The sequence below is a fragment of the Phyllostomus hastatus genome, unplaced genomic scaffold (genome assembly GCF_019186645.2).
Source record: "Phyllostomus hastatus isolate PE091 unplaced genomic scaffold, TTU_PhHast_1.1 phas_contig_90, whole genome shotgun sequence".
Classification (NCBI taxonomy): Eukaryota; Metazoa; Chordata; class Mammalia; order Chiroptera; family Phyllostomidae; genus Phyllostomus; species Phyllostomus hastatus.
Genome location: NW_025333984.1, coordinates 5,760,496 through 5,783,353, shown reverse-complemented (window position 1 = coordinate 5,783,353; position 22,858 = coordinate 5,760,496). Strand labels below are relative to the sequence as shown.

Below are 22,858 nucleotides of genomic sequence, written 5' to 3'. Positions count from 1 at the left end.
CTTATACTTTATATCCCCATGAGTATTCTGTAATTACCAATTTGTGTTTCTTAATCCCTTCATCTTTTTCACCCATTCCCCGGCCCCATCCCATATGGCAACCATCAAAACATTTTTGTATCTGTGATTTCTGTTTCTGTTATGCTTATTGGCTTATTTTGTTTTTTAGACTCAATTGTTGATAAATATGTATTTATTGCCATTTTATTGTTCATAGTTTTCATCTTCTTCTTCTTAAAGAAGACCCTTTAACATTTCATATGACACTGGTTTGGTCATAATTAACTCCTATAGCTCTTGCTGGTCTGGGAAGATCTTTATCTGTCCTTCAATTCTAAATGAGAGCTTTGCTGGCTAGAGTAATATTGGTTGTAGGTCCTTAGTCTTTATCACTTTTAATAGCCAATATCCTCTAGCCTGAAAAATTTCTTTTGAGAAATCAGTTGACAGTTTATAGGAGCTCACTTGTAGGTAACTAACTGCTTTTTCTCTTGCTGTATTTAAGATTCTTTCTTTGTCTTTAACCTTTTGCACATTAATTATGTTGTGTCTTGGTGTGGGTTTCTTTGGGTTCATCTTGTTTGGGACTCTCTGTGCTTCCTGAAATTGTATGTCTATTTCCTTCACCAAGTTAGAGAAGTTTTCTTTCATTATTTTTTCAAATAAGTCTCCAATTTCTTTGTCTTTCTATTCTCCTTCCAGCAACTCCATGATGGGAATGTTGGTATGCTTGAAGTTGTCCCAGGGGCTCCTTACACTATCTTCATTTTTTTATTCTTTTTTTCTTTTTGCTGTTCTTTTTCCTTTTCACATTTTTTGTTGTTGTTAAAGTACAGTGTCTCCATTTTCCCTCACCACTCCCCCCATCCCAGCCATCCCCACTTCTCATCCTTGATCCTACACCCCTTTGGTTTTCTCCATGTGTCTTGTATACATGTTCTGTAAACCCTTCCCCCATTCCCCCTCATCATCCCCTTCTACCTCCCCTCTGGTTACTATCAGTTTGTTCTTAACTTCAATGTCTCTGGTTATATTTTGGTTGCTTATTTGTTTTGTTGTTCTGATTGGTTGTTTTTTGTTTTCTTATGTTTCAAATCACTGATTTGATTCTTGGCTTCTTCCACTCTACTGTTGATTCCTTGTAAATTGTTCTTTATTTCAATTAGTGTATCCTTTGTTTCTGACTGGATCTTTTTATGCTGCTGAGATCCTCAGTAAGTTTACTGAGCATCCTTATAACCAGCATTTTGAACTCCGCATCTAGTAGATCGCTTACCTATATTTTGTTTAGTTCTTTTTCTGGAATTTTGTTTTATTCTTTCATTTGGGCCATGTTTCTTTGTCTCATTTTTGACAACCTTCTCACATTTATTTGTGTGTATTAAGTAGAGCTGCTACATATCCCATACTTGATAGAGTGGCCCTAATGTAGTTAGTGTCCTGCAGGACTCAGTGGAACAGCCTTCCCTATGACCCAAGCTGTGTATTCAATATGTGCCTGCCTTGTGGGCTGTGTATACCCTCCTCTTGTCTCTGAGCCTTGATTACTGTTGGCATTCCTAAGGTCAGCCGCTGCCTTTGTTCTGCATAAGCTACAAGCAATCTGTAGGTGGCTGCTATTTGTGCTGGACTTGGAAGTTCCCAGGAAAGGCCAAGCTGTGAACCAAGTCTGACTGCTGCTAGTTCCAAGGCAGGGGCAACTTACTGAGTGGTACAGGACTTGCTGAAGCCAGATGCTGCTTTCTTGCGAATTTAGGAATATCTGAATCATGGTCCAAGGCAAGACATTCATATGGAAAAGTCACTAGAAACAGCTTGGGTGGGCCTGAAAGTTGGGTAGGGCAAACATTGTGAGCCAGGTTTATAGAGTCTCAGATATTCCACCTGGCTGCCAGTTCTGTGGCTCTGTTGGAGAGGGACCTGAAAAGGAATAATGCCACCTTGCCAGCAATTCTCTCTGTGAGAAAGCTGCCTTCCAGCTCTTGATCTGGTACCAGACACTACAGTTCTTCCTCATATGTTTCTGATGCCTTTCAATCTGCTGCCCTGGCACTGGGGCTCAGACAGAGTGAGTCCAAGTAAGTCTGTGTGGGGCCTTTTAAGAGGAACTTCCTGGGAGCCCAGAAGTTTCTGTTTTTCACAGCCTCAAACTGTGCTGGTTTTTATTGCCAGAGTTATGGTGACATATCTTCCTGGTACTTGAACCCTGGACTGGAGACCCTGGTGTGGTGATGAGACCCCTCACTCCTAAGGTATCCCTCTCGATATTTATCTCCCACATATGGGTGTGGGACCAGCCCATTCTGTGTCTCCATCCCTCCTGTCAGTCTCAATGTCATTTCTTCTTTAATTCTGTAGTTCTAGGATCTCCATTCAGCCTAATTTCTGACAGTTTTGAATGACGGTTATTCTATAGTTTAGTTGTATTTTTGTTGTGTTTGTGCAAGGAGGTCAGCTGTATTTACCTATGCTGCCATTTTGAATGAAGTCCCAAGTCATTGAACTTTTTCTGAGCCTACATCTGCAAACAAACAAACAAACAAAATGATCTGTCAAGCATTCCTCTACAAATTATGCTGAATATCAAATTATATAAGACATAGAAAAATAGTTGAACAAATGCAAAGTGCTATAAAATAAAGGTGATTCACACAATTATGCTTTTTAAAGACTCCCATGAACCTTGTTGTCTAACTTTTGATTGATAAGGACATAATGATGTGGTGCAGAAATTGATGGCTTAGGATATAGGAAATATGTAGTGACATAATGGGGAAATAAGTCTTCATTTACCAGCTAACTTGTAATTGCCATTGCTACCAAATATATCTTCTTAACAATATACCTCCAATATCCATGAACCCAGATACTTCCAAATCCCTGAAGCTTACAGCTTAAAAACTCGATTCAGTTAATACTCTATTGACACATAGCAACTTTGAATTCTCTTTCATGTTCAAGAACTATAATCTACATTTTAGTAAAACTGTATCTGATCTTACTACAGTAAATATAACACAAAATTCTACCATACCTTTATAGGAGTTGTCATTTACCTAGCATTGGTTATCATTGATAAATTAGGAACTGTCCTAGAAAGAGAGGTTTTTAGTCACAACCTATGTAATGAAAAAGAATCAGAGATACCACAAGACACTGATTGTGTCATGGAAGGCTCACTATTTCTCATGAGGGTCACAATGAGCTGAGGTATAGCTGTAAAATGCTTGAGGGACCCTGACTGATCCCATCACAGTCAGATGGTAGTTTGATACTCAGTTTATCATTTCTTGTTTTCCAATGTTTTAACTTAGTGCTTTGTTAATACCATATTGCCATTTTCTTCCTTTTCAACTACCCTCGCCAATTTCATGTCATTATCCTCTTTGATGAGAAATTCCTTTTCTGAAAAGCTGGCCAATAATCACTTTACCATTACTATGCCTGCTTTCTGACATGTGAAATACATACTATCAATTTACCTTCACTGATTTATCAGTTTCTCCTTTTTGCCATAGCTGCTCATTTTCTCTGCTGTCTTCCAATCTCTTTTATATGGGATTTCCATTTCCCATTCACTGAATGTTGCATTCATTTATTTCAGTGACCTCAGTAAGCCTTTATCCTGACACTCATATGACTGTAAGCTATTTGTTTCTTTTTCAATATAAATAAGTTTGAAAGCTTAGCAGGTGGCTTTTCCCCCTCAGGTTGGTATCTCCCTTTAAAAGAAGCTGAAGTTTAAAAGAGCTTAGAGTTAACTGAGTGTTATGAAAATATCCCAAATAATACATGAAAATGTCCTATTTCAAAATTAGTTGGAGAATGTAGACTTGAACAAAAAGAGAGTTGGTATCATCCGTAGATTTAATAAAGAACTTGGTGACTCTCATATATTGAAAATGTTGAAAATAACTGGGACATTTTCTAGTTATTGATGGTTCCAATTTTAGCCAAAACATAATGACTGAATATACTTAGATATAGCTATATATAGCTTCCAAAATTCTTCCTCTAATTGAAAAAGTAGTTTTCTTCAATTTACTATCCATTAAAATTACTATAAACCAGTGTAACACAAACCCACTGCCACATAAATACCATTTATTCCCTTCTTTTAATTCCAGTTCTCTGAAGTTTTTATGTATTTTTTTAAAATGTCTAGATATCATTTGGGCCATATTATGTGAACTTTGCCACTGCCACACTTTGCTAATAATACACCATAACTGAAGACCTAATATTTACCTTTAATGAATCTTTGTATCATTTAGAGAAATAAATGTCCAATAAGTTATTGATGACCATGAAGGTAGTCATTGAGAATTATTATCCTCTACTCACAGTTTGACCCTCTCAGAGAAACTGTACTAAGACTTTAATAGACTTGATTTCATTCACACAATAGCTATTTGGTGACACATTTCTGACCTCAAAATTAATATGACATTTTATGATAATTACATCTAAACCACATGATAGCATAACCCAATCAATCCTAATTGATGAACATTCTACAAAATACCTGACCAGTACTGCTCAATTGTCAAGGTCATAAAAATAAGGAAAGTCTGAGAAGTTGCCATAGCCAATAGGAGGCTAAGAATTCATGACAACTAAATGAAATGTGGTAAGCTGGATAGAGGTCTATAACAGAAAAAAGAAAAGTGGGTAAAAATAAAGGACATTGGAATAAATTGTGGACCTTAGTTAATAATAATAATGTTGATATTGGTTTGTTAATTGTGATAGATTTATCATATTAACTTAGGATGTCAATAAGTGGAAAAATGGACATAGGGTATAAAGAAACTGTCTTCAATATCTTTGAAATTTGTAAATATCAAAATAATTCTAAAATTTGTAAAAAATGTTTATTAAAAATACAATGCCAAGCAAACAGTGAAAGATAACCAGGCACAAAGGAGATATTACAATTTGAGAGAGAAGAGGCACACACACACACACAAAAAAACATATACATGAGGAGATCTATAAACTTACATAAAATAAAATGAAAGGTATAACAAAAATATGCATAGTACCCTCATGTATATAAACTCAACTTGAAATTTTAGCAGGAACTTGACACTACACAAATAACACAATGTTATTATGAACTATAATCACTATATTGCATATTATGTCTCCAGTTATTTATCTTATAACTGAAAGTGTAAACATTATAATCAATATCTTCTATTCTTCTTGCAACCAGTCACCAGTAAGTACCATTCTACATTCTGTTCTTTCTGTTACTAAAAAATTTGCTAACAGAGTAGACCTGTAGTGTTCTCACTGCATACATGCACACACACACACACACATATATACACAAATGGCAACTATGGGAGATAATTGATTTCTTAATTAGTTTGACTATGCTAGTTATTTTATGATGGATACATTTATCATATTGTATAGAAAATACACTCAGTTTTTATTTATCAAAAACAAATTAAATTTTCAGAGCATGAAAGTTTGAAAAAGAATCAAAGAATAAAGAATACCTACATGAATTATGAGACACCACTAACTAAACAACAGATACTTTACTGACATTCCAGAAGGAAAATAGAGGTAGAAAGAAACAAAACACAAACTTAAAGAAATAATGGCTGAGAATTTCTAAAATATGAGGTGAGATTTGGACATCTAAGTTCATAAAACCCATAAGTCACCAAAGTGTTTTAACCGAAAAGATCTTCTCCAAGACACATTATAACAATACAGCGTAAAAACAAAGAAAAAGAAAATTTTAAAAGCAACAAGAGAAAAGAATCACTCACCTATGATGTAACTTCCATAAGGCTATCAGTGGGTTTTTAGGCAGAAATCTTGCAGGCCAGAAAACACTGGGAAGATATATTCAAAGTGCTGAAATGTTCAATCAGACATATATTACCTGACAGAGTTATCCTTCAGAAATAAAGATAACCTAAAGAATTTCCAAGATAAACAATAGATGAGAGAGTGTATCAATACTAGAACTGCCTTAAAAGAAATGCTGAAGAGACAATAATTATTAACATAAAAAGATATAGAGCATACTATTAAACATAAGTCTACACTCATACTCAGAATACTCTAATACTGCAATATTGGTAGTTTTTTAATTCTTTAACTCTAGTATGAAGGAGGGGCACCCAAAATTATCTTATAGATGACAGGCCCCTTGTAGTACAGGCTTCCCCACTAGGTCACTGTTCTAGGAAATTTCTGTATCAGTGTACCAGCTGGTAATGTTGTGAGAGGCTGCATTCAACTTTACTGAATTTGTTTAAGACTTTTTCAACACATTTTTCCATTTCATGATGGGTGATGTATGAGCACACTTGCCCATACTATGTTGAGTGTTCATTTGTTTTTGACTAGTTATGGCAGGACACCTGTGCCCTACCATCCCTATTTACCTGATCTCACCCTGAGCAACTTATTTTTGTTTCCCTGAATGAAAAATATCCTCAGTGGGAAATGTTTTACTAATGTGGAAGAGGTGAAACAAAAAACAGCAGAAGCACTAAAAGACATCAAAATTGGCAAGTTCAAAAACTGTTTAGAGCAGTGGGAAAAATGTCTTGATATGTATATTGTATCAAATGGAGAGTATTTTGAAGGTGACTAAAATTTAAATATATAAGAAAAATACACAATTTTTATAAATAAATTCCAGTTTATTGGGCCCCCCTCATATAAATGTTAAAGGACAAAAGTGTTAGCAACAACTGTATTTAAAATAATATATTAATGAATACACTATATAAAGAGATGAAACGTGGCATCAAAAACATAAAATGTCATTAAGGAAGTAAAAAGGTAGAGGTTTTATATAAAATTGAATTAAAGTTGTTATTAGCTTGAGAGAGAGAGAGAGATTAAAATAAAGGAATTAGGTTCAAAGATGGTGGCTTTGCTCCAGGGAGCATGATTCTCTGCTTCTGTGCATGGGAGAGAAACTCAAGGATCAGAGGAGGAACAGGGCAAGTGGCCTAGGTTACCAAAATATTTTTGAAAACAGGACATCAAAAATTATAGCGGACATTGAAAAAACAGACAGTAAGGAGACTGCTTCAGCACAACAGGGACCCAGGGATCAGCGCAGAGACCAGGGGGGGTGCAGTCCCCATGCCTGGTGCTCCTGGGTCTGCCTCAGGGCACCCGGGAAAGCGGAGTCACTGCTCCCTCCCCGGACTATGGGGATTAAGCAACACCAGGGGAGACCTTGTGGCTTGAAGGCACAGAGAAGGCAGTTGGACTGGAGACAATCACCCAGGGGCTGCGAGCACCCACCCATAGCCCTGGGAGAAGTGAGTGCCTCCAGCCAGCATGACTAGGGGAGGCCAGAAGTGCGCCCGCACCCCCAGCCCAGTGGGAGTGTGGATCGGTGGAAAACCCAGGTCTTGCAGCCCTGATCAAGGAAAGGGCGTGGGCATTCTCCGGTTTCTGGAGCTTGCAGTGGTGAACTGTGGAAGCATGCGCCCCCCCACCCCCAGGAAATCCTGACTCTCGTGCTGTGAACCCGGAAGGACGCAGAGCTTAGAGGGTTCCTACAGCCAGAAACTGAAAAATTTGGTGGATGTGCATGCCCCTTTACAATCTCCAGAGCTTGCACCGTGAATCCAGAAAAGACACGTGTGCTTCCTGAGAACATAGTGCCCACCACAGTGAGATTTGGGGGAAGGGCGCGTCTCCTTGTGATCCCCAGAGACAGCATCCTGAAACCACCAAAGATGCAGGAGCCCTGTGGGGCCCCCAGAGCCCAGGACACTGTGGAAGTGAGCTCTGGAGAGCGTGCTCAGGAGCACCCAGGGTCCTGTAAGGGAAAGTCAGATTGGCTCTGGGGAGAGCGCCCTGCTGGCCCTGGGGACAGTACCTGGGTGACTTATGGAGTTTTAACTGGGAACAGTGATAAGCATTTCAAATGCCCCTCAGCCTGCTGAAGCCAGCAAGACCAAAAAACTGGTCTGGCCACTTAGAAACCAACAACAGGTATTTTTGTTTGTTTGTTTGTTTGTTTTGTTTTTGTTTTTCTTTCTTTCTTTCTTTCTTTCTTTCTTTCTTCCTTTTTTTTTTTGCCTGTTGTTGCTTGGTTGATTTTATCTTGTTTTAAGTGACTTTTTATTTTTCAATTCTTATTATTTTTATATCTCTCAATCCCTTATGTTTCTCTTCCATTCCCCTTGTATTATTCCTTCCACTCCAAATTTATCTCTCCTGCATTCCATCTTCTGCTTTTTTTCCCTTTTCTTTTTTTGAGCTTGCAAGTTACTGCAAATTTGTATTATATTTTTCTCACTTTTCTGACATTTTTTATTTTAATAGTATTTTGGTATACTTTTTTTTCTGTATAATAATCTTTACTTGGCTGGTTATACTGTCATTTGATAGGTTTCCTCTGTTATCTCAGTCACAGTGCATTGATAATTTACTATCCTTAATTTGTGTTCCATTAGTACACCTCTCATGGTTCTATACTCCTTATTCTAGTTATCTAGATCTCATAGATTCTGTCATATGACTGTTGCTTTAATATTACTGTAAATAAGACCTTGTTCATACAATTGTAAATACTACTCAACACCCCTACCTGATCTCAGCCCACTTCGCAATTTCCTGAACTATATTATTGTGGGGTTGTCTCTATTCTTTTACACACTACTCCTATTTACTAATCTGTATTCCAACCCTACATCAGAATCTGACCTCCCTCAGCCTCACAGGTTTCTAGATCCAACTAACAATCCTTTCGTCCTCAATAAGAGTCTTAAACTATTTTGCCTTACTACTCCAACTGATCACAAAAAAAGTAGGGGGAAGCTGTGAACACCAGGATACCTGAAGGAGACTGCACCACTGAATCTCCCAAGTATTACACCACAGAAGTTCACACCATAATCACAGGGAACCAGAACAGATCAATTTAAGAAACAGTGGCTAACAAGAAGAATCCCATGAACAATGAGAAAACAAAGAAACAATTCCCAAATGAAGGGAAAGAAGGAAGCCTTAGAAAAAAATGCTACATGAAATAGAGGCAACTCAACTATCAGATATTGAGTTCAAAACAATGATTATCAGGAAGCTCAATGAACTCACAATGAGCTACCAGAAACTAGAGGGAAGCTACAACGATCTCACTGCAAACTATATAAACATGAAAAATGAAATAGAAGCTCTGAACAAGGGCCAAGAGGAAATGAAGAATGACATTTCTGAACTGAGGAACACAGTAGAAGGAATGAAAAGGAGGGTTGATGAAGTAGAAGATCGATTAGCGAGCTAGAGGACAAAGTAGAAAAGAACACCCAGAAAGAGCAAGAAAAGGAAAACAGGCTCAGAAAGAATGAAGAGGGATTAAGAGAAATGCAAGACAATATTAAACATAATAATATCTGTACAATAGGGATACCAGAAGGAGAAGAAGAAGAGCAAGAGATAGAAAACCTATTTGAAAAAGTAATGATGGAAAACTTCCCTAATTTGATGAGAGAACAAGTCACACAAATCCAGGAAACAAAGAGAGTCCCAATTAAGAGGAACCCAAAGAGGCCCACCTCAAGACACATTATAATGAAAATGGCAAAATTTCAAGACAAAGAGAGAATATTAGAGGCAGCAAGGGAAAAACAGGAAGTAACATACAAGGGAGCCCCAATAAGGCTAACAGCTGACTTCTCAATGGAAACACTCCAAGACAGAAGAGAATGGCAAGAAATATTCCAAGTAATGAGAACCAGAGGTCTACAACCAAGCCTACTATAACCAGCATGGCTCTCAATCAAGATAGAAGGCCAAATAAAAAGCTTCCCAGACAAAAGAAGTCTAAAAGAATACACCTCCACCAAAACAGCTCTGCAAGAGATTCTAAAGGGACTGCTTTAAGGAGGGGAAGGAAGAGAGAGAGAGAGGAACACTCGTACATAAAACACAATGAAAAAGTACCTATCAATAATAACCTTAAATGTAAATGGATTAAATGCTCCAATCAAAAGACATAGAATAGCTGAATGGATAAGCAAAAATGACCCACACATATGCTGCCTACAAGAGACCCACCTCAGGATAAAAGACCTGCACAGGCTGAAAGTGAAGGGCTGGAAACAAATTTTCCAAGCAAATGGACAGGAAAAAAAAAAAACCGGGGTAGCAATACTCATATCAGACAAAATAGATTTCCAAAAAAGGTCCATAAAGAGACACCCAGAAGGTCACTTCATAATACTCAAGGGAAGAATGAACCAAGAAGACATAAATATTGTAAATATATATGCACCCAACATAGGAGCACCACAATACATAAAGAAAATCTTAGAAGACTTCAAGAAAGTTATTGACAGCAACACAATTACAATGGGGGATTTTAATACCCCACTATCAAAAATGGACAGATCTTCCAAACAAAATATCAACAAAGATATTGTGGCACTGAACAATACCCATGATGAAATAGACTTTACTGATATATATAGAGCCCTCCATCACAAAGAAACTAAATACACATTCTTTTCAAATGTACAGGGGACATTGTCAAAGACTGACGACATGATAGGACACAAAACAATCCTCAACAATTTCAAGAAAATTGAAACCATACCAAGCATTTTCTCAGATCACAAGGGACTGAACCTAGAAACCAACCCCAAGGAAAAAAACCCCAAACACTCAAAATCATGGAGATTAAATAGCATGCTATTAAACAATGAATGGGTCAAGAATGAAATTAGGGAAGAAATCAAAAGGTTTCTGGAAACAAATGAAAACAAACTCACAACAACCCAAATCTTATGAGACACAGCCAAGGCAGTCCTGAGAGGGAAGTTCATAGCAATACAGGCCCACCTAAAAAAGTTAGAAACATTTCAAACAAACAACCTAACCCTACATCTACAAGAACTCAAGGAACAACAACAAATACAGCCCAGAGCAGGCAGACAGAAGGAAATAATCAAGACCAGAGCAGAATTAAATGACATAGAGACTAAAAGTACAATTCTAAGGATCAATGAATCCAAGAACTGGTTCTTTGAAAAGATAAACAAAATCAACAAGCCTTTAAGCAGAGTCATCAAGAAAAAAAGAGAGAAGACCCAAATACACACAATCAGAAATGAAAGAGGAGGGATTACAACAGATACCACAGAAATACAAAGCATTGTAAGAAATTATTATGAGGAACTGTATGCCAAGATATTTGAAAATCTAGGTGAAATGGACAAATTTCTAGAAAAATATAATCTTCCAAAACTTAATGAAAATGAAGCAGAAAGCCTGAAGAAACCAATAACAGCAAAAGAAATTGAAGCAGTAATAAAAAAACTCCCAACACACAAAAGCCCTTGGCCAGATGGTTTCACAGGAGAATTCTACAAAGCATTTCAGGAAGATGTAACCCCTATCCTTCACAGACTATTCCAAAAAATCCAAAAAGATGGTAGACTCCCAAACTCTTTTTATGAGGCCAACATCATCCTAATTCCAAAACCAGATAAAGACACAACAAAGAATGAAAACTTCAGGCCAATATCACTGATGAACATTGACACTAAAATCCTTAACAAAATACTGGCAAACCGCATCCAACAATACATTAAAAAGATCATACACCATGACGAAGTGGGATTCATCCCAGGGATGCAAGGATGGTACAATATTCACAAATCAGTAAATGTAATACATCACATAAACAAAAGGAAAGACAAAGACAACATGATCATATCAATAGGTGCAGAAAAAGCATTTGATAAGGTACAGCACCCATGTATGATAAAAACACTCAGCAAAGTGGGAATAGAGGGAGCATTCCTCAACATAATAACGGCCATATTTCAGAGACCTACAGCCAACATCATACTCAATGTGAAAAAATTAAAACCTTTTCCACTAAGATCAGGAACAACACAAGACTGTCCACTTTCACCATTTCTATTCAATATAGTACTGGAAGTTTTAGCCACAGCAATCAGCTAAGAAAAACAAATAAAAGGCATCCAAATCAGAAAGAAGAAAACAAAACTGTCCTTGTTTGCAGATGACATGATAGTGTACACAGAAAATCCTATATTCTTCACAAAAAAAAACTGCTTGACCTAATAAATGTATTTGGCAAAACAGCGAGATACAAAGTCAATATCCAGAAATCAAAGGTATTTCTGTATATCAACAATGAAACAGCAGAAGCAGAAATCAAGAAAAAAATCCCATTTGAAATAGCAATAAGAAAAATAAAATATCTAGGAATAAACCTAACCAAACAGATAAAAGACCTGTATTCAGAAAACTACATAACACTCAGGAAAGAAATCAAGGAAGACACAAACAAATGGAAACATATACCGTGTTCACAGATCAGAAGAATTAACATCATCAAAATGTCCATACTACCCAAAGCAATTTACACATTCAATGCAATACCTATTAAAGTACCAATGGCTTATTTCACAGACATAGAATAAACACTTCAAAAATTTATATGGAATCATAAACGACCCCGAATAGCTGCTGCAACGTTGAGAGAGAAGAGTAAAGTTGGAGGGATCACAGTACCTGACACTAAACTATACTACAAGGCCACTGTAATCAAAACAGCCTGGTACTGACATAAAAACAGGCACCTGGACCAATGGAACAGAACAGAGAGCCCAGAAATAAACCGAAGTCTCTGTGGTCAATTAATATTTGACAAAGGAGGCAGCAACATAAAATGGAGTAAAAATCGCCTCTTCAACAAATGATGTTGGGAGAACTGGACAGCTACATGCACAAAAATGAAAATTGAGCACCAACTTACACCTTATACAAAAATAAATTCAAGGTGGATAAAATACTTAAATATAAACCGTGCCACCATTAAAGTTCTAGAGGAGAATATAGGTAGGGAAGTCTCAGAAATTTCATGAAGAAACTTTTTTACTGATGTATCCCCTAGAGCAAGGGACATAAAGGAAAGAATAAACAAATGGGACCTCATCAAAATTAAAAGCTTCTGCACAGCTAAAGAAAACAGTATCAAAATAAAAAGAGAACCAACTGTATGGGAAAACATATTTGCCAATGAAACCTCAGACAAGGGTTTAATCTCCAAAATATATAAAGAAATTACACCACTCCACTCTAAGAAGACAAGCAACCCAATTAAAAATTGGGCAAAGGACTTGAACAGACACTTCTCCAAGGAGGACATATAGAGGATCCAAAGACACATGAAACCATGTTCAAAATCGCTAGCTATCAGAGAGATGCAAATTAAAACCAGAATGAGATACCACTTCACACCAGTCAGAATGGCCATCATAAACAAAGCAAGAAACAACAAGTGTTGGAGAGGTTGTGGAGAAAAGGGGACCCTAGTGCACTGTTGGTGGGACTGCAGACTGGTACAAACACTATGGAAAGCAGTATGGAACTTCCTCAGAAAACTAAAAATGGATCTGCCTTTCCACCCAGCAATTCCACTGCTGGGACTATATCCTAAGAACATTAAAACACCAATCCAAAAGAACCTGTGCACCCTGATGTTCATAGCAGCACAATTTACAATAGCTAGGTGCTGGAAGCAACCCTGATGCCCATCAGTAAATGAATGGATGAAAAATCTATGGTACATTTACAGAATGGAATTCTACACAGCAGAAAGAAAGAAGAAGCTCCTACCCTTTGCAACAGCTTGGTTGGAGCTGGAAAGCATTATGCTAAGCTAAATAAGCCAGACAGTGAAAGATAAATACCATATGATCTCACCTTTAACAGGAACCTAAACAACAAAACAAACAGACAAGCAAAATATAACCAAAGACACTGAAATAGAGGACAGACTTACAGTGACCAGAGGGGAGAGAAGGGGGAATTTCAAGGGAGAATGGGAAGGGCTTATGGGAAAAAATTTAAAGGACACATGGACAAAAACTAGGGGGAGGGCGGTAATGGGAGGAAAGTGGGGAGGGTTGGGTGGTTGAGCTTGATTTGGAGTGAAAGGGAGAAAACTGTACTTGAACAATGATTAAAATAAAAAATAAAGGAATTAGATACCACTACACAAAATTTAAAAAAAAAATTCACAATGGAAGAGAGCAAGAAAGGAAGAAAAGGAGAAACAAATTATAAAACAGTGAAAAACAATAAGATCGCATTGGTAAGCCCTTACATATAAATATGTACTTTAAATGTAAATAGCTTAAATTCTCCAGTCAAGAGGCATACAGTGGGTGAGCAGAATTAAAAAAAAAAAATACCCAACTATATGTTGCCTACCAGAGACTCACTTCACTTTCAAGGGAAATATAGGCTCCACATGAAAGGATGGAAAAATATACAATGTACAAATGGAAACCAAAAGAGAACAAGGGTAGCTAGAGTTATGTAAGACAAAAGAGATTTTAAGCCAAAATTGTAACAAGAGAACAAGAAGATTATCATATAACGATAAAGAGTTAAATTAAGAGAATCCAACAATTGCCCTGACTGGTTTGGCTCGGTAGATTCAGTGCCAGCTTGCAGGTCAGGGATTTGCTGGTATGATTCCCAGTCAGAGTACATGCCTGCGTTCCAGGCCAGGTCCCCAGCGGGGCAAATGTGAGAGGTAACCACACACTGATGTTTCTGTCTCTCTTTTTCTCCCACCCTTACTCTCTGTCTGAAAGTGAATGAATGGATCTTAAAAAATGAGAGAGAGAGAGAGAGAGAATCCATCTAACAGTTGTAAATATATATGCACTCAAAATTAAAGCACTTAAATATATTAATTAAATTACAACAGATCTGAAGGGAGAAATGGACAATAATATAATAAATAGTTTGAGACTTCAAGTCCCCATGTTCAATGCTGGGTATATCATCCAGACAGAAATGCAATAAAGAAATATTGGATTGGAACTACTGCAGACCAAATAAACCTAACAGGCATCTACAGAAGATTTTATAGAACAGCAGCAGAATAAACATTCTTTTCAAATGCACACAGAACGTTCTACAAGATAAAATATAGAGTGTCTGACAAAAGTAAGGCTTGCTTGAGTATGGTCAGTAGGGTATGTGAATGTCTCACACAAGATGGACAGCAATTTGAAAATTTCACCTAAAAATGCCATGAGGTGTGCTTGAGTGTGATAGTGTTATGTTACAGAATTACATGCTTATGATTTTGTAATAAAAGTTTTTGTAATAAAAAGAGGTGTTATTTTTGCCAGACCCTATATGTTAGATCACCAAACAAATCTTATCAAATTTAACAAGACTGAAGTCATACTAAATATCTTTTCTGACCACATTGTTATAAAACTAGAAACCAAGAAGAGGAGAAAAAGTGGAAAATTCACAATAAATGGAAATTAAAGAAAATGCACCTGAGCAACAATTAAAGAAATCAAAACAAAAAAATACACATAAAACAAAAATAAAAACACATTATACCAAAACTTAAAAAGCATCAAAACCAGTTCAAAGAGAAAATTTTCTTGACATAAATGCCCACATTAAGAAAAATATATAAAATAAGTATCTAGACAAGTAACTAGAAAAAGAACAAATTATGATCAAAGTTAGCATAGGGAAGGAAATAACTAAGATAAAATTAGAAATAAAGACCAAAAATAACAACAGAATAGATCCTTGCACAACAGTCATGATGATCTTCTCTGTATTGTTCCAATTTCAGTGTGTGCTGCTGAAGCGAGCACATACACAGAGCCACAGAATGGCAACACCATATTGGAGACTCCATCAACCTGGTTAAAAAGGGTTGCCCCACACAGACGAATGCCTAAGGCTCTACCCCATCCAACTTATGGGTGCACTTTTCTACAATACACCATACTACTAAGACAGGGAGTCAAAGCAGCTCTACCTAATACATAGAAACAAACACAGAGAGGCTGCAAAAATGAGGAAACAAAGAAATATGGCCCAGGTAAAAGAATAGAGCAAAGCTACAGAAAAACGACTAAGCAAATTGGAGATAAGCAATCTAACAGATGCAAAATTGAAAACACTGTTTATTAGGATGTTCAAGGAACCCATTGTGTACTTCAAAAACATAAAAAAGACCCAGGCAAAAATGAAGGTTATGCTAAGTGAAATAAAGAAATATTTACAGGGAACCAACAGTGGAGCAGATGAAGCTGAGAATAAAATCAATTATTTAGAATATAAGGGAAAAAAATTCATTCAGAAAAGCAAGAAGAAAAAACTCCAAAAAAAAAAAAAAAAAAAAAACCAAAACCCAAGGATAAGCTAAGGAGCCTCGGGACAATTTCAAACTTACCAATATTCAAATCATAAGGGTGCCAGAAGTAGAAGAGAATGAGCAAGAAAGTGAAAACTTACTTGAAAAAAATAATAAAAGAAAACTTCCCTAATTTGGTGAAGGAAATAGACATGCAAGCAAGCCCAGGAAGTACAGAGAGTCCCAAACAAGATGGACCACAGAGGACCACACCAAGACACATTATAATTAAATTGTCATAGGTTAAAGATAAAGAGAGAATCTTAAAAGCAGCAAGAGAAAAGCAGATAGTTACCTACAAAGGAGTTCCCATAAAGCAGCTTATTTCTCAAAAGAAACTTTGCAGGCTAAAAGGAACTGGCAAGAAGTATTAAAAAATGATGAAAAGCAAGGACCTACAACCTAGAATTATTCTATCCAGCAAAGCTATCATTAAGAATGGAAAGGCAGATAAAGTGCTCCCCAAACAAAGTGAAGCTAAAGAAGTTCATCATCACCAAGCCATTATTATATGAAATGTTAAAGGGACTTATTTAATAAAAAGGTCAAACTATGAACATTAAAATGACAATAAATTCACAACTATCAACAATTGAATCTAAAAAACAAACTAAGCCCTGGCCGGTGTGGGTCAGTGGATTGCGTGTAGGCCTGTGAACCAAAGGGTCAATGGTTTGATTCCCAATCAGGGCACATGCATGGGTTGTGGACCAGGTCCCCAGTAGAGGTGCTGAAGAGGCAACTACACATTGATGTTCTCTCCCTCTCTTTTTCCCTCCTTCCCCTCTGTCTAAAAATAAATAAATAAAATACTTTAAAAATTAAAAATATTTTTAAAAATTTACTAAAAAACAAACTAGCCCTGGCTGGTGTAGCTCAGTGGATTGCGCACGGGCTGCGAACCAAAGTGTCGCAGGTTCGATTCCCAGTCAGGGTACATGCCTGGGTTGCAGGCCATGACCCCCAGCAACCGCACACTGATATTTCTCTCTCTTTCTTTCTCCCTCCCTTCCCTCTCTAAAAATAAATAAATAAAATCTTAAAAAAAACTGAACAAACAAGCAAAACAGAAACATAGTCATAGATATGGAGATCATTTGAAAAGTTACCAGTTGTGAAGGGGAAGAGGACAAATGGGGAGAAAGTTGCAGGGATTAACAGGTACAAATTGGTAAGAACAGAATAGATAGGAGAGTTCTAAGAACAGCATAGGAAATGGAGTAACCAAAGAACTCATATACATGATCCATGGCTATGAACTAAGGTGGGGGGGGTCTGCTGGAAAGAAGGGGGTACTAGGCAGATAGGAGCAAAGGGGGAAATTAGGATAACTGTAATACCATAATCAATAAAATATATTTAAAAATAGAACAGATCAATGAAACTAAGAGTTTATTTTTTGAAAGGGTAAATACAACTGACAAACTTTTAACTAGACTAAGAAATGTATAGATAAAGGTCAAGTAACCCAGCCAAACAGTGGGCTAGATAACAAAGTATGCACTGTCCTCAAAGCTTCAAGAAAGCAAGCACATCATCTGGCCTATAGGGACTCTGGCCCATGTAATTGTGGATACCAAGTGCTTCTTGGCCCCTGGCTGCTGGGCCAACTGCACCAACTTCACATGCTCCCTCAAGGGAATTATTCTGTTTGCTGAGATTATACTGTGCCTAGTCAATCTGATCTGATTCATCACCTCCACATCAGCATCATTCTCTCTCTCAGTGGTTAAAATGATCTTTGCTGCTATATTCTTTGTCATCTACATGTGTAATCCGAACACAAGGATATAGATCATCAAATGGCCTTGAAGTGATTTCTTCTAAACCCTCATAGTGGCTGTTCTCTACCTGATCATCTCCATTGTTGTCCTTGTTGAGAAAGGAAACCACTCCAAAATCATTGCAGGTGTTATGGGCCTATTGCTGTGAGCTTCTTTGGCTTTGATGTCTATTTCACCTTCTCCTGCAGGCAGCAAAGACATACAGCAGCCCCTACTGACCCTTTAGATGGCCCAGTGTAGGTGAACACCCTTCATTTCTCTCTGCAACCAGAAAAATGCACTTCCATTGAAATGACTCCTCCTTAACCCTACCAACACTGCTAGCCAACTCCCAGCCCCCTATTCAGGTAAAAGTGTATATATCAGGAGAATTTGTATTCTGGCCTGCCAATCAACCCTCATTGGTGTGGCCACCTTTATCGGTGTGCCTAGGTTCCCCTTCTCAAGTATCCAAAAGCACACACACACCAGTTCTGCCTGGACTATGACCTCACCGAAGCCACAAAGTGAAGGAAAGTATGCCTCAAATTTCACACTCCAGCCCCCAGATTGTGGCCCACTCCTAATAACTTCAGCAAGGTGATGGTTCTGTGGAGGGATAAATATAAATAGATAATAAACAGATTGTTAGAATATTAAGAAACTCAAATAAATAAAATCAGAAATAAAAGAGGAGACACCAAAACTCATAACGCAAATACAAAGAATCATAAGAGATACTATAAGTAATCGTTCACATTTTAAAAATGTAATCTTTATTTTATTTTTCCATTACTATTTAATTCCATTATACCCCCCTCCCTCCAGTAATCACCACACTTTTGTCCATGTCCATGAGTCCTTTCTGCTTTTTGCTCAATCCCTCCATGCCCTAACCTCCCCCAGGTACTAGCTGTCATCTGCTCTCCATCTATGAGTCTGTCTCTGTTTTTCTTGTTGGTTCAGTTTCTTCATTATATTCCATATATGAGTGAAATCATATGGTATTAGTCTTTCTCTGGCTGACTTAGGATAATATTCTCCAGATCCATCCATACTGTCACAAAGAATAAAACTTTCTTCTTTTTAAGCCAAGTAGTATTCCATTGGGTAAATGTCCCACAGTTGTTTTATCCATTCATCTATTGATGGACAGTTGGGCTACTTCCATATCTTGGTGATTGTAAATAACACTGCAATGAACATAGGGGTGCTTACGCTCTTTCAAATTAGAGTTTTGGGTTCCTCAGGATACACTCCCAGAAGTGGGATCATTTGGTCAAAAGGCAGATCTTTTTTTTAATTTTTTAAGGTACTCTATAATGCTTTCCACGGAGGCTGCACCAATCTACATTCCAACCAACAGAGCAAAAGGATTTCCCTTTATCTACATCTTTGTCAGCACTTGCTGTTTGTTGATTTATTGATGATAGTCATTCTGAAAGGTGTGAGATGGTATCTCATTGTAACTTTAATTTGCATTTCTCTGATGATTAATGACATTGAGCATCTTTTCATATGTCTATTGCCATTTGTATGTCCTCCTAGGAGAGGTGTCTATTCAGGTCCTTTGCCCGTTTTTTAAATCAGATCATTTGTTTTTTTGGTGTTGAGATTTGTAAGTTCTTTATAAATTTTGGATATTAACCCCTTATCAGATGTATTGGTGAATATGTTATCGCCTTCAGTGGTTGTCTTATTTTGTTGATGATTTCCTTTGTTGTGAAAAAACTTTTTACTTTGACATAGCCCCATTTATTTATTTTTTCTTCTGTTTCTCTTGTCTGGGGAGCTATATCTGATAAATAATTGCTACAAGCAATGGCTGAAATTTTGTTGCCTATATTTTCTTCTAGGATATTTATGATTTCAAGAATAACATTTAAGTCTGATCCATTTTGAATTTATTCTTACATGTGGTGTAAGAAGGTGGTCTAGTTTCACTTTTCTGCACATATCTGACCAATTTTCCCAACACCATTTATTGAATAAACTATCTTTGGCCCATTCTATGTGCTTCCTTCTTTTCTTGAATATTGACTATAAAGTTATGGGTCTATTTATGGCTTCTCTAGTCTATTCCATTGATCTCTGTGTGTGGTTTTATGCCAGCAACATGCTGTTTTGATTACCATGGTATTATAATATAGTTTCATGTTAAGTAGCATGATTCATCCATCTTTGTTTTTCTTTCTCAACATCGATGTTGCCACATGGGGCCTTTTGTGTTCCATATAAACCTTTGACCAAACTCATCAAGATAAAAAGAGAAAGGACCCAAATAAATAAAATAAAAAAATGAAAGAGGATAAATTACAACTGACACCAAAGAAATACAAAACTTATAAGAAAATATTATTATCAACAAACTGGACAACCAGTCCAGATGAATGGTTGAAATTCATCCTGGATGAAATGGATAAATTCCCAGAAACATACAATCTTCAAAAATAAATCAGGAAGAATAAGAGAATTTGAATACGCAGCTTATACCTAGTGAAAATGAAGCAGTAATCAAAACACTCCCAACAAACAAAAGCCCTGGTCCAGATGCCTTCCCAGGTGAATTTTACCAAACATTTTGATAAGAGCTAACAACTCTCCTTCTCAAGCTATTTCATTACATTCAAGAGGAGGGATGGTTCCCAAACTTTTTGTGAAGCCAGCATCATCCCAATCCCAAAACCAGATAAAAGCACAATAAAGGAAGAAAATTATAGGCCAATATCACTGATGAACATAGATGCTAAAGTTCTCAACAAAATATTAGCAAATGGAAAATAGCAATGCATAAAAAAGAACATATACCATGACCAAATGGGATTTATCCCAGAATGCAGGTCGGTACAACATTCACAAATCAATAAATGTGTTCCTCAAAATAATAAAGGCCATATATAACAAACACACTGCCACCATCATACTCAATGGGCAAAATCTAAAAGTGTTCCTTTTAAGATCAGGAATAAGACAAGGATGTCCACTCTCACCACTTCTATTCAATATAGAGTTGGAAGTCCTAGCCACAGCAAACAGACAAGAAGTAGAAATAAAAGGCATCTCAATTGCAAAGGGAGATGTAAAACTATCATTATTTGCAGATGAGATGATAGTGTACATAGAAAATCCTATAGACTCCACCAAAAAACTACTTGAACTAACAAGTGAATTTGGCAAAAGAACTAGATACAAAGTCAATACTCAGAAAACAAAGACATTTTTACATACCAACAATGAAATACCAGAAACAGAAATCAGGGAAAAATTCCATTTGATATAGCAACAAGAAAAATAAAGTACAAGGAGGTAAGAGACCCATTCCCAGTAAACTATACAACACTGAAGAAATAAATTAAGGAAGACACAAATAAATGGAAGCACATACCATGTTCATGGATTGGAAGACTTAAAATCATCAAAAGGTCCATACTACCCAAAGCAATTTATAGATTCAGTGCAATCCCTATAAAAATACCAATGACATATTTTAGATATAGAACATATATTTCAAAAATGTATATGAAACCATAAATGACCCTGAATAGCCCCAGAAAATTTTGAGAAAGAAGAAAAAGTTGGACAGATAACAATACTTCATATCAAACTATATTACAAGAACACAGGAATCATAACAGTCTGGTACTGACATTAAGAACAGACACATAGATCAGTGGAACAGAATAGAGAGCCCAGAAATAAACCCAAGTGTATTTATGATCAAGTAATATTCAACAAAGTGGACAGAATCATAAAATGGTGTAAAAATAGCCTCTTCAACAAATGGAGTTGGGAGATCTAGACAGTTACATACAAAAAAATAAAACTTGACCATCAACTTTCACTGTATACAAAAATAAACTCAAGGGGGATAAAAGACTTAAATATAACTCATGACACCATAGAAGTCCTAGAGGAGAACATAGGCAGGAAATCTCAGATATTCCACAGAGCAATATTTTCACTTGTATGCCCCTAGAACAAGGGACAATAAGGAAAGAATAAACAAACAGGACTTCATCAAAATTAAAAGCTTCTGCACAGCTAAAGAAAACATTAGCAAAATGAAAAGGGAACCAACCATATGGGAAAATGTAATTTCAAATGATATCTCAGAAAAGGATTAGATCTCCATAATATATAAAGAAATCACACAATTCCACTTCAGGAAGACAAACAACCCAATTAATAAATGGGCAAAGGATCTGAACAGACACTTCCCCAAGGAGGACATACAGAGGGCCTAGAGACATTTAAAAGGATGCTTAGCATCACTAGCCATCAGAGACATCCAAATTAAAACCACAAAGAGATACCACTTCACAACAGTCAGAATGGCCATCACAAACAAATCAACAACCAAGTGTTGGAGAGGATGTAGAGAAAAGGGAACCCTAATGTACTGTTGGTGGGAATGCAGACTGGTGCAGCCACTGTGGAAAACAGTATCGAATTTCATCAGAAAATTAAAAAATGGAACTGCCTTTTGACCCAGAAATTCCACTGCAGGCACCATACCCTAAAAGAACTTACACACACTAATGTTCATAGCAGCACAATTTACAATAGCCAAGTGCTAGAAGTAATCTTAGTATCCATCAGTAAATGAGTGCATCAAAAAATCTATGGTTCATTTACACAATGGAATACTATGCAGCAGAAAGTAAGAAGTAACTCCTACTCTTTGGGACAGCATGGATGGAACTGGAGAGCATTATGCTAAGTGAAAGAAGCCAGGAGGTGAAAGACAAATATCATATGAGCACACCTGTAAGTGGAACTTAATCAACAAAACAAAGAAGCAAGCAAAATATAACCAGAGACATTGAAACTAAGAACAAACTAACAGTAACCAGAGGAAAGGTGGGAAGGGATAATGTGG

General features: G+C 36.8%; 2 pseudogenes; one reads left to right on the top strand and one right to left on the bottom strand.

Moving 5' to 3' along the window:
- Window positions 1–15,569: 15,569 nt before the first annotated feature.
- Window positions 15,570–15,669, bottom strand: LOC123827856 (annotated as a pseudogene).
- Window positions 15,670–15,892: 223 nt separating this feature from the next.
- LOC123827742 lies at window positions 15,893–18,240 on the top strand (annotated as a pseudogene).
- Window positions 18,241–22,858: the final 4,618 nt, after the last annotated feature.